This window comes from Anolis carolinensis, chromosome 3 (genome assembly GCF_035594765.1).
Source record: "Anolis carolinensis isolate JA03-04 chromosome 3, rAnoCar3.1.pri, whole genome shotgun sequence".
Classification (NCBI taxonomy): Eukaryota; Metazoa; Chordata; class Lepidosauria; order Squamata; family Dactyloidae; genus Anolis; species Anolis carolinensis.
In genome coordinates, this window is record NC_085843.1 from 64,470,414 (window position 1) to 64,483,231 (window position 12,818).

At 38.3% G+C, this 12,818-nt stretch overlaps 1 protein-coding gene across 13 annotated transcripts in view; it reads right to left on the reverse strand.

Annotated features, from left to right (window-relative positions):
- The window catches only part of robo2 (roundabout guidance receptor 2), a 1,412,536-nt gene that overhangs the window by 877,275 nt on the left and 522,443 nt on the right, over positions 1–12,818 (reverse strand). The window lies entirely within an intron of this gene.

Genomic DNA, 12,818 nt, shown 5'->3' on the forward strand with positions numbered 1-12,818 from the left:
CTCTTCACTAACTATGGATGAAACAATCTAGAGTTTTGACTGGGGAAAACACTAAATTGGGAGAGAAAGAGAAATCTGATCTTTAGCTCTGCAAACATTTTGAATGCTGACTGCTTCTCAGTAAATCTGGTGGAGGGAAGTAGATTTGACTTTGATCTTTATGGTAAACCTGAGAAGAAACTCAAATATTACAAAATACCATAAAAATCCAATGACCTCATTCTAAAACAAATGAAATCCAGATAATTGCTGCCTCCCTGGAACTTCTCATCACTTGGGAAGTTGAGGCAATTTTACCAGTGTATTCTTGTCTGAGAACACAACTGGTCTAGAATTGCATCATTTCTAGTTTACAGTACATTGTTTGAGAAGTGAAGGCACTCATAGCGTTACCTTTACTGCTCTCATTCCATGTCACTAAGAATGAAGAATTCAAATTTTAATGCCTCATATATTTTGTCAGCAGCAGTAGTGTGCCTTGCTACTTTGACCTTTCTGATTGGTTTGCCATTTCAGCCCTTCCTTTTTATAGCCTCATTAACCTGTAGGAAAGAGGAAGAATGGCCAACCAATCAACATAGTGCTTAATGAAAAGGTCAGCTGAGTCCACTGCATTTAGAATGTTTTACAGAGTTGAAGAAATAAAGAAATGTAGTCTTCGTACCATAGTAACAAAACACAAGGATATGGACAATCATGAAGTAACATCACTCCATTTTTATGAAACACATAATGAATTGTGAAACAACCTTCTTCAGATTGAAGAACTGGATTGCCATCACATCTTCCACCTGGTGATGTAATGCAGAATTACACACTTACATTTTAGTCATGTGACATAAAAATTCAGTGCTTTGCATGTATTCCAGATTATCTACTAAGGTGACTTTGGGTGCTTCTACACTGTAGAATTTATGTACTTTGATGTCACTTTAACGGTCATGGCTTAATATGATGGAATCCTGGGATTTGCAGTTTACTTTGTCAGAGAAAGCTAAAGATCTTGTAAAAAGACACCCATGAGTTTTTTTCATTTTTTTAATCTTGGAAAAGAATCATAGGTTAAGTTGTTAATAGCAACAATTATATTTTTCCCCATCTTTTTCATAAGGAGGAATTATGTTGAGTAGACTAAACATTCCTTGGTGTCAAAGGTTCTCTCTCTTTTAAGAATATGTAGCCTTCTCTTTCAAGCCAACAAACGTGTTCTGACAATCTCTTGTGATCCTTATGGAATATTTTAGAATTTTAATGGAGTGACCTGGCCATATTCCAAGAACAGTAATTACATTCTGTCTGTTTTAGCCTGGTTTTCCATTGAGTTTCAGCTGAATAATGAATTCTTTTTCCTCTTGGTGGCTGACTGTAACTCTGTGTGCTGCTAATAGCCATGAAAGTGTACTCTAGAGACCTCTAGATTCAGTAAAGGAAACAAATGTCAATCACAAATAGAAAATACCCTGAAATGTTCATGCCACAACTTCTTATATACCACTTTTATTCCTTGTTTTCTTCATACGTCATAATTCCAATTGGTACTCCACTAAACTAGAATGTTGTTGTGAAAAGCAAATGTCAGAAAAGTTTGCTAGTTGGTGGCATTGTGACATTGTTATAAACACCAGTAGTAAGTATGCTTTTAATGTTTATATATTTTTGCATCATTAAGCACTGATGATTCATACAATTGTCCTTTGGCCATAAATAGCTTAGTTTTATTAGAAAACGGTGCTCCATGCAGTCATGCCGGCCACATGACCTTGGAGGTGTCTACGGACAACGCTGGCTCTTCGGCTTAGAAATGGAGATGAGCACCAACCCCCAGAGTCAGACATGACTGGACTTAACGTCAGGGGAAACCTTTACCTTTACCTTTTTACCTTTATTAGAAAGCAACATTTTTAAAAATTATTTTCAAATACCAAGAAAAGAAGCTACCATGCTAAAGCCTAGTAAACCTTCATTACTGAATTAAAGCTTTACACAAAAATTGTTGCTAACTTATGAAGTTGAACCATTTCCTAAATCCCAATGGATGTAAAGGTTTTTTGATAAAAAGAGTTCATACAACTGAGATGGAAAGAAATTGAGGAAGGTAGAAATATATTTTAAGTGTTGTGGAGCTGTATAGTAGTCTTGATTTCAGAGAATAAAAAGTTTGGAAAAGTCTATTGAGTCTAACCCACTGCTCATGCAGAATCTTCAGCTAAAGCATCCACAGCCAATAACTGTCCATGTCCATGGACCACCATAGCCAAGTCAGACTTCAAGAGGCACAGTTGCAGCTGGTGCAAAAGCTTTAACTGTGCAAAGGCCCTCCTGGCCATCGGTGACACCTGAGCCTCAAGCATCAGCGCTGAGTCCAGGAGGACCCCCAAGGGGGTGTGTGACACCGTCGAGCACAGGTTGCCAACCTAGGCCCCAATCGGCCACACGACTGACCTGGAGGACCTCTGTATTATCTGGATTAAGCTTCAGCTTGTTCGCCCTCATCCAGTCAATCACAGCAGCCAGGAACCAGTCAAGGATCTGGATGGCCCTTGTGGTCTCTTCCAACTCTATGATTCTATGGAATGGTCTCAACATGTACCAATATACATGCACAACGTATCTCTGTACAAGAAGGAATTCTGGTTCAATCGTAGGCCCTTCTCATCTGGAGGAGCTCTATGACATCATACATCAGTGTAAGAATCCAGGGAGAATGGGCACCAAGTTCCACTTGCAGGGGCATGTGGCTCCAGCTTATCTTCAATAACAAAGGTATGACTAGTCCATATGATCACTTTCCACATTCTTCCACTGTATAGATGCCATGTAAGCTATCTCTGGTTACATATATTCAAGATTTTACATTATATATTTTGACCAAGGAATGGATTCAAATATACCCAAGGGCAGAAAATACTCTGACCAAGCAGGAGATTGGCAGATGTAGATTTGGAAAAAAAAAAGAAAGAAAGAAAGAAAGAAAGAAAGAAAGAAAGAAAGAAAGAAAGAAAGAAAGAAAGAAAGACCAATAATGAAGGCCATGATAAGAGGCATTCCATGGCTTATCAGTGGTTGATTTTAAAAGGTGAGTTTGCTAGCTCATAGTGCTACCTAACAATATTGCTATGTGAAAAGGTACTGGATCCCCCCTTAAGCAACCATAGAAAAAGTAGCTTCAACAGCATAAATCCAGAAGAGGATATGGGCCATCAAGCATTACATTGTGCAAACATTGGCTTCATACAGTAAGGATGAGAGAAAAAACACATTTAGAGTCTATTATTATCATATACTGTATATCCCCATGTAAAAAATAAATCACAAATGATATCTACATATGCATGAAGCCTCAGAATGATGCCATGAATGTAAAGTACACTGAAATGTTGCTTTGGGGCCTAAAATGTGCTTAACATTGACTCACCCTTAGATGGAAAGGACAATGATTAGGAGGGAATGAATGAAGAATATCACATATTTCTTGTTCCTCGAACATTAAAATAATCTCTTGGAAATAATTTCACTGAAATAAATTAATGCCATTTCACCTTTGTGATATCTTGTAATGTTTTATTCTGTTAGACTGTTGTCTGTTAGATTGTTTTATTGTGTTTTCACATAGGTCCATTCCATTTTCCAACAATGGACTTTTCATAGGACATTATCAAATATTTTGTTTGCTGTGAATTAACTTCTTACCTTAACTACAGAATGGAAAGTTGTGCAAACATGACATTCTCAATTATTTGTTCAAGTACCTCAATGACAGTATTGAAACTGCCATTCCGTAGATGGAAACTCCTTGTATTAATTTAAAAGGAAATTATTTTACTTTTGCTCAATTAACTAAACATACCTACAAACAGTGAGTTGATGCCATAATTACAAATAATAGTAAATAATAAAGTGAATTGTCAAAAAACAAATGAAAATGCTTGGCAGTTTTTTTAACAGGAGGAATAAACAAAGATGTCTTTCATTCTCTTTATTTAAACGGTTGTAGCATACCTGCTTTTCTGTTATGTAAATTGTCTCTCTCATTACCTTCAAGTTGTTTTTACAACAACCTTGAACTTGATTATGAACAACAAAAGGTTCTCTAGTTGTGAGAAATTCTTCTGTAGGGCATAGTGACAGGAGCATGCAGGTGAGAGACTAAAAGCAAAGTCTGAACTTTTAAAATGGGAATAAATCAAATTCTTATGGGAATTGTTGGATTCAATACCTGAAGAGGGGACCAGTTTGTTTGCTCCTCCTTTGCTCTCCTTCTCATCATTCATAAAGGAGTATAATTAACCTGTGGGATGACCAAAAACACTAGAAATCAAGAATGTTATCTGTATCTGATGATAAAGTTACTTGCAGAGGGAATAGAAACGTGAGGACTGCATCAGCTCAATGCAGTTAGTCCACAATTATGAACAAGTGATATGGCAAACACATTGAGCTTCCCAATGACAGGGTGAGGGGGGATGAAATATTAAAACTGATATGCAGAACAAATCTTACATCTGATTTTTTCATGAAAATCGAATTATTTCAATCCCACCCCCATCCGCAGATCACTCTTATCCTGACCATTGAAAACAGATTAAGAGTGTGATCTGCCACATGTTTAGAGGTATATATTATGGAAGCCAGGAAATCCTGAACCGACTGTGACAATACCATGGAAAGGTTGTTAATACAATACATTGGGGAGGGGGAGAACAGCATCACCTCCAAGGCAGCTCAGGCAGGAAGGTAGCTGGGCATCAGGGTATATGGTATACTACTCAGTGCTATTTTGTTGTCCTAATACAAGGTTACACACTCAAAATCAGAGTCTATCAGGTAGGATATCTCTATAGGTAGAGAACTGCAACATCTCTTCCCTGCCCATTACTTCTTGCCTGCAACTGCACCTGGAAATCTTGTGTATCTTTATTTTTCTTTGCCAAAAAGTGTTGATGTCTCACTAAACTACAAATCCAAGGATTCTATAGTATTGAGCCATAGCATTTAAAGTAGTATCAAATTGTCTTAGTTCTGCAGTGTAGATGAATCAAGCTTACATCGGGTTTCAATAATACATCTTGTTTGATGGATCATACAATCACTGCCCTGGCATTATGTACAAATACTTTGTTCTCCTAGAGCAGCAAGGAATCTGTTGGTTGTGTGGTAAACCAGAAAAGGGGAACAGCCATGAGATCTTTCTCCCTTTTTCTCCACTATTGGCCTTTTCTACCTTCACCACCATACTCTCTCCCAATTTGTAACCTGAATAGCAGTATTTCCTGAGCATATATTGGCTGAATAGAAACACAAAAACACAAAGAAACAAACACAAAGGAACATATACAGGCTGGTCAGCTTACCCTGAGGAAGTCCCAAAATTTTGCCAAGGCTGGCCTCTTAATGTTCCACCCAAAAGGCTCCCTATGGTCCTATTTAGAGAGCAATATGCAGTTCTGGCAAAAGTTTCGCAAGACCAATGTATAGTAACTTGTCTTGCTATCTGAATTCAGCAGGAAAGCAGCCCCAGGTAGAAAATCCTTGTTCTTTCACCCTTTGATTTGCACCTCTGGCAAGATTCCTGCCTTAAAAATACCTGCAAGGGGAGAAGCAAAACTCCAGTCCCAGCTTTTCTCCTCAGGAACTCACCTTCCCCTTGCTAATCCTACTGCATACCACAGACACTTTAGCTAGTTTCATAGGGCACCCACTACATTTAATCAAAATAAGCTTTTCTAGATGAAAGTCTTTCCTTATGGACTTCAGTCCTGTCCCCCTTTTCTGACCTCTCACTTTCTAATACTTCTCTTACTGTTCCTTGAGGAAAAATATGCCAATTCTTATTAAAAACAAAACAAAACAATTTTTTTAACCATTGAGTATGTGTGCGTAAATATCTTTACATTGGTTTGGCTGATTTGTATAAGAGCCTGAATGCAAGAACTGAGTTTTCTGTCACAAAATACTCATTTAAACTGTAAGAAATGTTGAAGGGATCCACATTTCTGAAAATTTTTATTTCACCATTCAGATCAGATGTATCTGTAAAGCAATTTTATCTGGATTTAATTGTCTACTTCTCAAATCACTTTCCCCTAAAGAACTTATGAAAGTGGTATTCCTCCCTGCCCCAAAAGAGTTCATCTTTATTCTTTTGTAGATAATACAATGTCTTTATCTACATGGAAATAATTATTTCTTTAAATCTATGGCTTTGTAATCAGAGAGCCCAAGTCATTTTCCTCAACAAATCATTTTAAAAAGCTGTTCTTTCATTATCCCTTTAAAACTTCTTGCTAAACTCAAATTAATTACACTTTTAAAGTCCAGTTATGACCCCATCACAAAATGTTAATACTCATGTTTTTCTTCTATTTAATGCACACCTACTACCAGTGTTAACTAGGTACGATATGCTAAAACCTCAGAAAAAAGTATAGACCTAGTGCGGCTTATGGTTTGTGTGTTGGACTATGAGACTGGAAATATGGGTTTGATTTCTCATTTAGGTATAGAAACCCACTGGGTGAACCTGAACGAGTCACAACTCTCAGTTCCAGAAAACAAATTTATGTTGCTAACAATGCAATATGAATCATAAGAGAATACTGAAAAGTAAAGAATACATAAAGATAAGAAAGTCTCCTAGTACAACTAAATGAAGGGGAAGACTTGTTCCGGAGTCTGGAAGTAGGGCCTTTTCACATGACACGACTATAGTAACTATAGTATCTTGAGTCTACTTTTAACAGTTCATGGAATTCTAAAATGTGTAGTTTAGGGAATGACATTTTAATTCTCATCCAGAAAGCTGTAGTGCCTCACCAACAACAAATTCCAGGATTCTATGAGATGTTTCCATGACATTTAAGGTGCCATTATAGAGCTCTATTCATGTGATGTGAAAGGGTGCATTTGTCATCATTCTTTTTCATTTTATCATGAATTTAACATTTAATTGGGACTTTTTAAGCCTATTGTGCCGTCCGCCAGACAATAAAAAAAAACTATAAAGCTGAAACGTGCCGTCCTTTATCCGGGCGAACTGCAAATCCCTATAAGCTGTCCTAAAATATTGAACGACTGAGTCTGGAGAACTTCAAAAAAGGATGTTTATTCATACAAGGTTGTAAACCTGGCACAGATCTTAAAGTTGCAGAAAATGAAACAAATTTCCATAGGTTTTAGTTGCAGAATTATCCCTGGTTCCAGAAGGCAAAGGTGATTATAAAACCACTATACCCTAATCACGCTGTCTATATTAGAAGGAGAAACTCTTTCCTTCCCTATCTTTACAGCAAAGATTAGTTCTAGAAGCGATGGAATAACCCTGCTCCTCTAACTAGATTTCCTATTCCAGATCAGTATAATTCAATACTTATCTAATTTGGATAGGCTTAGATTGGCCTGGTTTTGAGGATGATTTGTCCCAGTTAGCCTTGCACAGCTCCAGCACGTTGGAAGACTATAGCCAGAATGAAACTCTAAAATGGAGACTAGACCCTGGTAAAAAGGGCGGTCCTAAGATGTTGTACTCTTTGACCAATCATTGCAAAGAAAACTGCAGCCAGCTCTTGCAGACTTCAAGCCACCTTTCCTGGGCTTTTGCAGCCAGAGGCCGAAACAAAATGCAAAGGAGGGAAAACAAACAAACGACCAATAAGTAAGGCAAACCATCGTCCTGGGGGACGGAACACCTATATATATATATATATGAGGAACCCCGGTGGCGAAGTGTGTTAAAGCGCTGAGCTGCTGAACTTGCGGACCGAAAGGTCGCAGGTTCAAAACCTGGGAGCGGAGTGAGCGACCGCTGTTAGCTCCATCTTCCGCCAACCTAGCAGTTCAAAAACATGCAAATGTGAGTAGATCAATAGGTACCGCTCCAGCAGGAAGGTAACAGCGCTCTATGCAGTCATGCCGGCCACATGACCTTGGCGGTGTCTATGGACAATGCCGGCTCTTCGGCTTAGAAATGGAGATGAGCACCAACCCCCAGAGTCAGACATGACTGGACTTAACGTCAGGGGAAACCTTTACATTTACCTTATATATATATATATATATATATATATATATATATATATATATATATATGTACTGGCTCGACAACAAGTTAAACATGAGCCAACAATGTGACATGGCGGCAAAAAAAGTCAATGGGATTTTGGCCTGCATAAATAGGAGTATAGTGTCTAGATCTAGGGAAATCATGCTATCCCTCTATTTTGCCTTGGTCAGACCACACCTGGAATACTCTGTGAAATTCTGGGCACCGCAATTTAAGGGAGATGTTGACAAGCTAGAATGTGTCCAGAGGAGGGCGACTAAAACTATCAAGAGTTTGGAGAACAAGGAGGAGTGACTTAAAGAGCTGGACATGTTTAGTCTGCAAAAGAGAAGGTTGAGAGGAGACATGATGGCCATGTATAAATACAGTATGTGAGTGGAAGTAATAGGGAAGAGGGATCTATCTTGTTTTCTGCTGCCCTGGAGACTAATTATAGGAAAGGAGATTCCATCTGAACATTAGGAAGAACTTCCTCACTGAGGGAGCTGTTCAGCAGTGGAACACTCTGCCCCGGAGTGTGGTGGAGGCTCCTTCTTTGGAGGTGCTTAAGCAGAGGCTGGATGGTCATCTTTCGGGGGTGCTTTGAATGCAATTTTCCTGCTTCTTGGCAGGGGGTTGGACTGGATGCCCTAGAAGGTCTCTTTCAACTCTATGATTCTATGATAAGTCATCTCTAAAGCTGACTTAATTGGAGATGAATTGGAGAACCAATGGAAAAGAAGTGAACTGAAATGGCTTAAGAGCTAGATCTGTAGCTTCCTTCTCCGATTATGAAACAGACTCACATCCTTTGTGATTTGGTCTCTGTCAGTTCTTATTTCCTTAGCTTTAGGCTATTGAGGAGGTATGCAAAACCACCTGCAGTTCGTCCAAGCAGGGTGGCAGCTCATCACAGTATGAAATGACAGGGTAGAATGTCTCTCATTCCTCCTCCCTCTTCCATCTCTTTGCTTCATCCCCCCCTGACACTGTAGGGTAGACAAGGGAGTTTTTCCTCCCTCCCTTGTCATCTCATTATATTTGCTGTTATATCACTACTGTTATGATTAACTCTTGAGTGTGCTCAAAATCAGTGTCTCTGATCATTATGTCAAGTAATGTGTTTTGAGTGGGTTCCAACAACCTCTAACATAATGTTCTGAAGGTATTGAATATAGAAACAAGTGATTACATCACCATGTAGTGCCTTATATACTAATATACTAATTGTGTCATAATTTACAGCCCTTACCATAGCAACATGTATATGTATATGTTTGTGCATATGTGCATGTATATGTGTTTCTCCAAATTCCTTCTGTATAGTATTTTTGAAAAGAAGGAAAGAATAGTAGCAAATCAAATACATGATTTTGGGTTTGTGCTGTTATTTGAAAGAGTTACTAACTCCGAAGATAGATTTATCCTCTGAAGGTCTATTATTTCCAAAGATAGGTAGAGTATCTATGAATCTGAAGTAAATTTTACAAGTATAAGGAGGAAAGAGAGTGCTGATTGCTTTTGTCAGTTCCATAACACCTGTACTTTATGAACCTTAGCATAACTGCAAGTTAGGTAAAGTTTCAGCCACCTAAAACTGCTTTTTAAAAATTCCATTGGGCACCTAGAAAAAGGGATGACATGTTTCTATTGGGTTGTGCGCCTTCATTTCTGACTTATGGTGACCCTTAGAATGAATTAGCCTTTGAACTTGAGAAAGTATGACTTGCCTAAGATCACCAGTGAGTTTCAATGGCTAAGCAGGGATCTGAACACTAGTCCCCCAACTGGTTCTTATAAAATTAAGTGTTTGACCAATTTAAATGAGTACAAGGAGGTGAAAGGGCTAAACAATAGGGCTGCAGGAAAGTGGATGTGGTCCTGATGGTTTCATGAAATGAGAGATGGATATAGTTCATGTTTCTGAACTCTTTCTCAACAACATAGCAATAAGAGCCAACAATGGCCACTTAAACGAGGTAGTTCTAGATCACATCCTGTTTCAGAAGCAGCAGTATGTTTCTGTAGGATAATTGCTGGGAAATGAGGTGGAGATTGCAGTAATATTGCTCCTATAGACAATGGGAAGTATATCTGAAAAAAGAACACTGGGTTACATAGGTCCTTAGAGATGCACTGTAATGGCTTGAAAGATGGATTAGCGAATTTGTCACAAAATGCTGGTGAATCACAATTGCAGCCGGATAATAACATCTGTAGCTGGTACTTATCACAGACCCTTTGGTTTCTCCTGTGGCTACTTTGCATTTAAATAGTTAGTGAAATGCACTGTGTCATTGATCGAAAAATGTATTCTATCATATTGTCGAAGGCTTTCATGGACAGAATCTTTGGGGTGTTGTGTGGTTTCCAAGCTATATGGCCATGTTCTAACAGCCTTTTCTACTGAAGTTTCACCTGCATCTGTGACTGGAATCTTCAGAGTATTCTCTGAAGATGCCAGCCACAGATGGAGGTGAAATGTCAGGAGAAAATACTGCTAGAACACGGCCATACAGCCTGGAAGCCACACAACACCCCACTGTACTCGATCAAATGCTCAATATCACAGCTTGAGTGAGTGAGTGAGTCTTTGGTATTCCTAAGCAGTTTGAGATTGGCAATCCCCAGGATCCGGAAAGGGAGCAGGAGGTTTACCAAGGTTGACTCTGATTTCACTCTCCTGTTCCTCAGGAAACACCCTTTCCTCAACCCAATATCCGCCTCCCAATCACCTGCAGAGTTGCCCCCGTCCACAGTGGTGGAGGTATCCAAATAGAGAAAAAAGAGAGGGACTCATTTTTGCTTCTTTGACAATTTATTTCTGGGGTGGAAAGGCCCATTTTGCAAAGCCTTTGAAAAGGGGGAAGGGAAAGATAAGAGGGAAGATGTCAAAATAGAGGACCAGGAGAGGAGAGGACAGGGACACAACCATGAGATTATAGACAAGTATGGTAGTCTTTGCTTTCAAATCAGTATGTTGCCGGTATGTTCCCTTTTGCTTCAACATAACTGCTGTGAGACAACAGGCTGGTGTGACAAAGCCCTAGAACTCTGGATGACCTACTGAGACTTTTTTCAAGTCACACACTCTCTGCATCAGAGGAAGGCATGATGAATACAACCCAAGGCAGACATCTTGGAATAATCTCACTAACATAAACCAACAACTGAAGTTGACTTGAAGGCACACAACAACAGACCCTTAGTCTTATGTAACATGGCTTTGCTTGTGCCTTTCACTTCCTTTCTAAACTTGCAATCAAAAGGAACTAATTAACAACTAGCTTACTTATGCAAAATTACTGATTTTACAAGAACAATATGAACCTACATACGTACACAGATAGATATAAAATTGCAATAAAGAATAGAGCTGACAAGAAGCATTTCTAGTATAATTACATTATAAACAAAGAACATTATTATCCTAGCAGATTATATTGTTAACTTATTTCTAATGCTTCCTACCCCACCAAGTGGACTGATAGTGTTACTTTTTATCATTTAAAATTTGCACACTTCCAAAAAGGATAGAGAAATACCAGGGGTTTCCATAGCAACTAAAGCTAATTCCTTCCAAATTTAGATATGAGCTTTAGTGATGAATCCCATACAAGCTTCCTTTCATTCATGTCTTTGAGCTAGGATATGTTTTACACCACAACTTTCATCTACAGAGTCAGAAAAGAGGGATGACCAGGGTGGGCAGAATCTCTGAACTGGATTGTGGAGATCTATCCACCAAACGTGCATTGTTAGATGTCCTAAATAATGGATAATATATTGAAACATCACAGTTTTAGTGATATGCGAATAAGTCTCAGGTTCTTGCACTCCTTGCTCTTCCAATCATGATGAGACTGGAAGCATAATCTGCTATCATTATCTGTCATAAACAATAATAAAATGTGAAGATTATTCTGAAACTTGCTCTGAAATAAAAAAAGGATGAGACATTTAAATGCAAGATTAACCAGATTGCACTTGTAGATCCAAAAATGATTAATAACTGGAAACCCATATATTTCTAAGATTGTAATATAATTTACAAAACAAAAGAAATACATTCAAACTATATCCAATGGGGAAAATGCACAAAAACATACTTTTAAAATGGGAAAATATACAAACATGCAACCATTTGGAAAATATTTCCCATAATATGTCTCTTTCAAAGAATTACAATAGATATGTAAACAAATTTCCATGTGGATAGAAAAAGAGTTGCAAACAGAGTAACAAAGTTATGCATAATTAAGCATGGCAAATATGATTTTTTTTAAAAAAAAAGCTAAGGGTAATATTCAAGAGTTGGCATTTTGCTGGTTGAGGGAACACATGACACCCATGAGTCATCATGGGGATCTTCTTGTGGAATAGTACTTATGGTGGTGGAGGCCCTCCTGCACATTCTGGGAAAAGTTCAGGGGGAATGACTATCCTATTGTTAGTGGGGACTTAAACAAGTGTATTTCAGATACTAACCTCTGAACTACTGAAAAAACATTGAATTGGTCCAAGCAGTATGAGCTACCTTGGTTCACATATTGAGAAGAAAGTCAGGGTATTACACATATGCATACAGTGCCATATTTGCAGAGTGAATAAGTGGTCTTTGGGGACATGCTGGATGAATCACAAATCTGCTTGATTCTACCTGATATTTGTATGAAATCCTTTCACACTTCTAATTTTAACATTTGGCTGAAAGGAGATTTATGTTACACTGGAAGGTGCTAGTTGCAATCTTTTTGAGTCATTTAAGGGATTTTGCTTT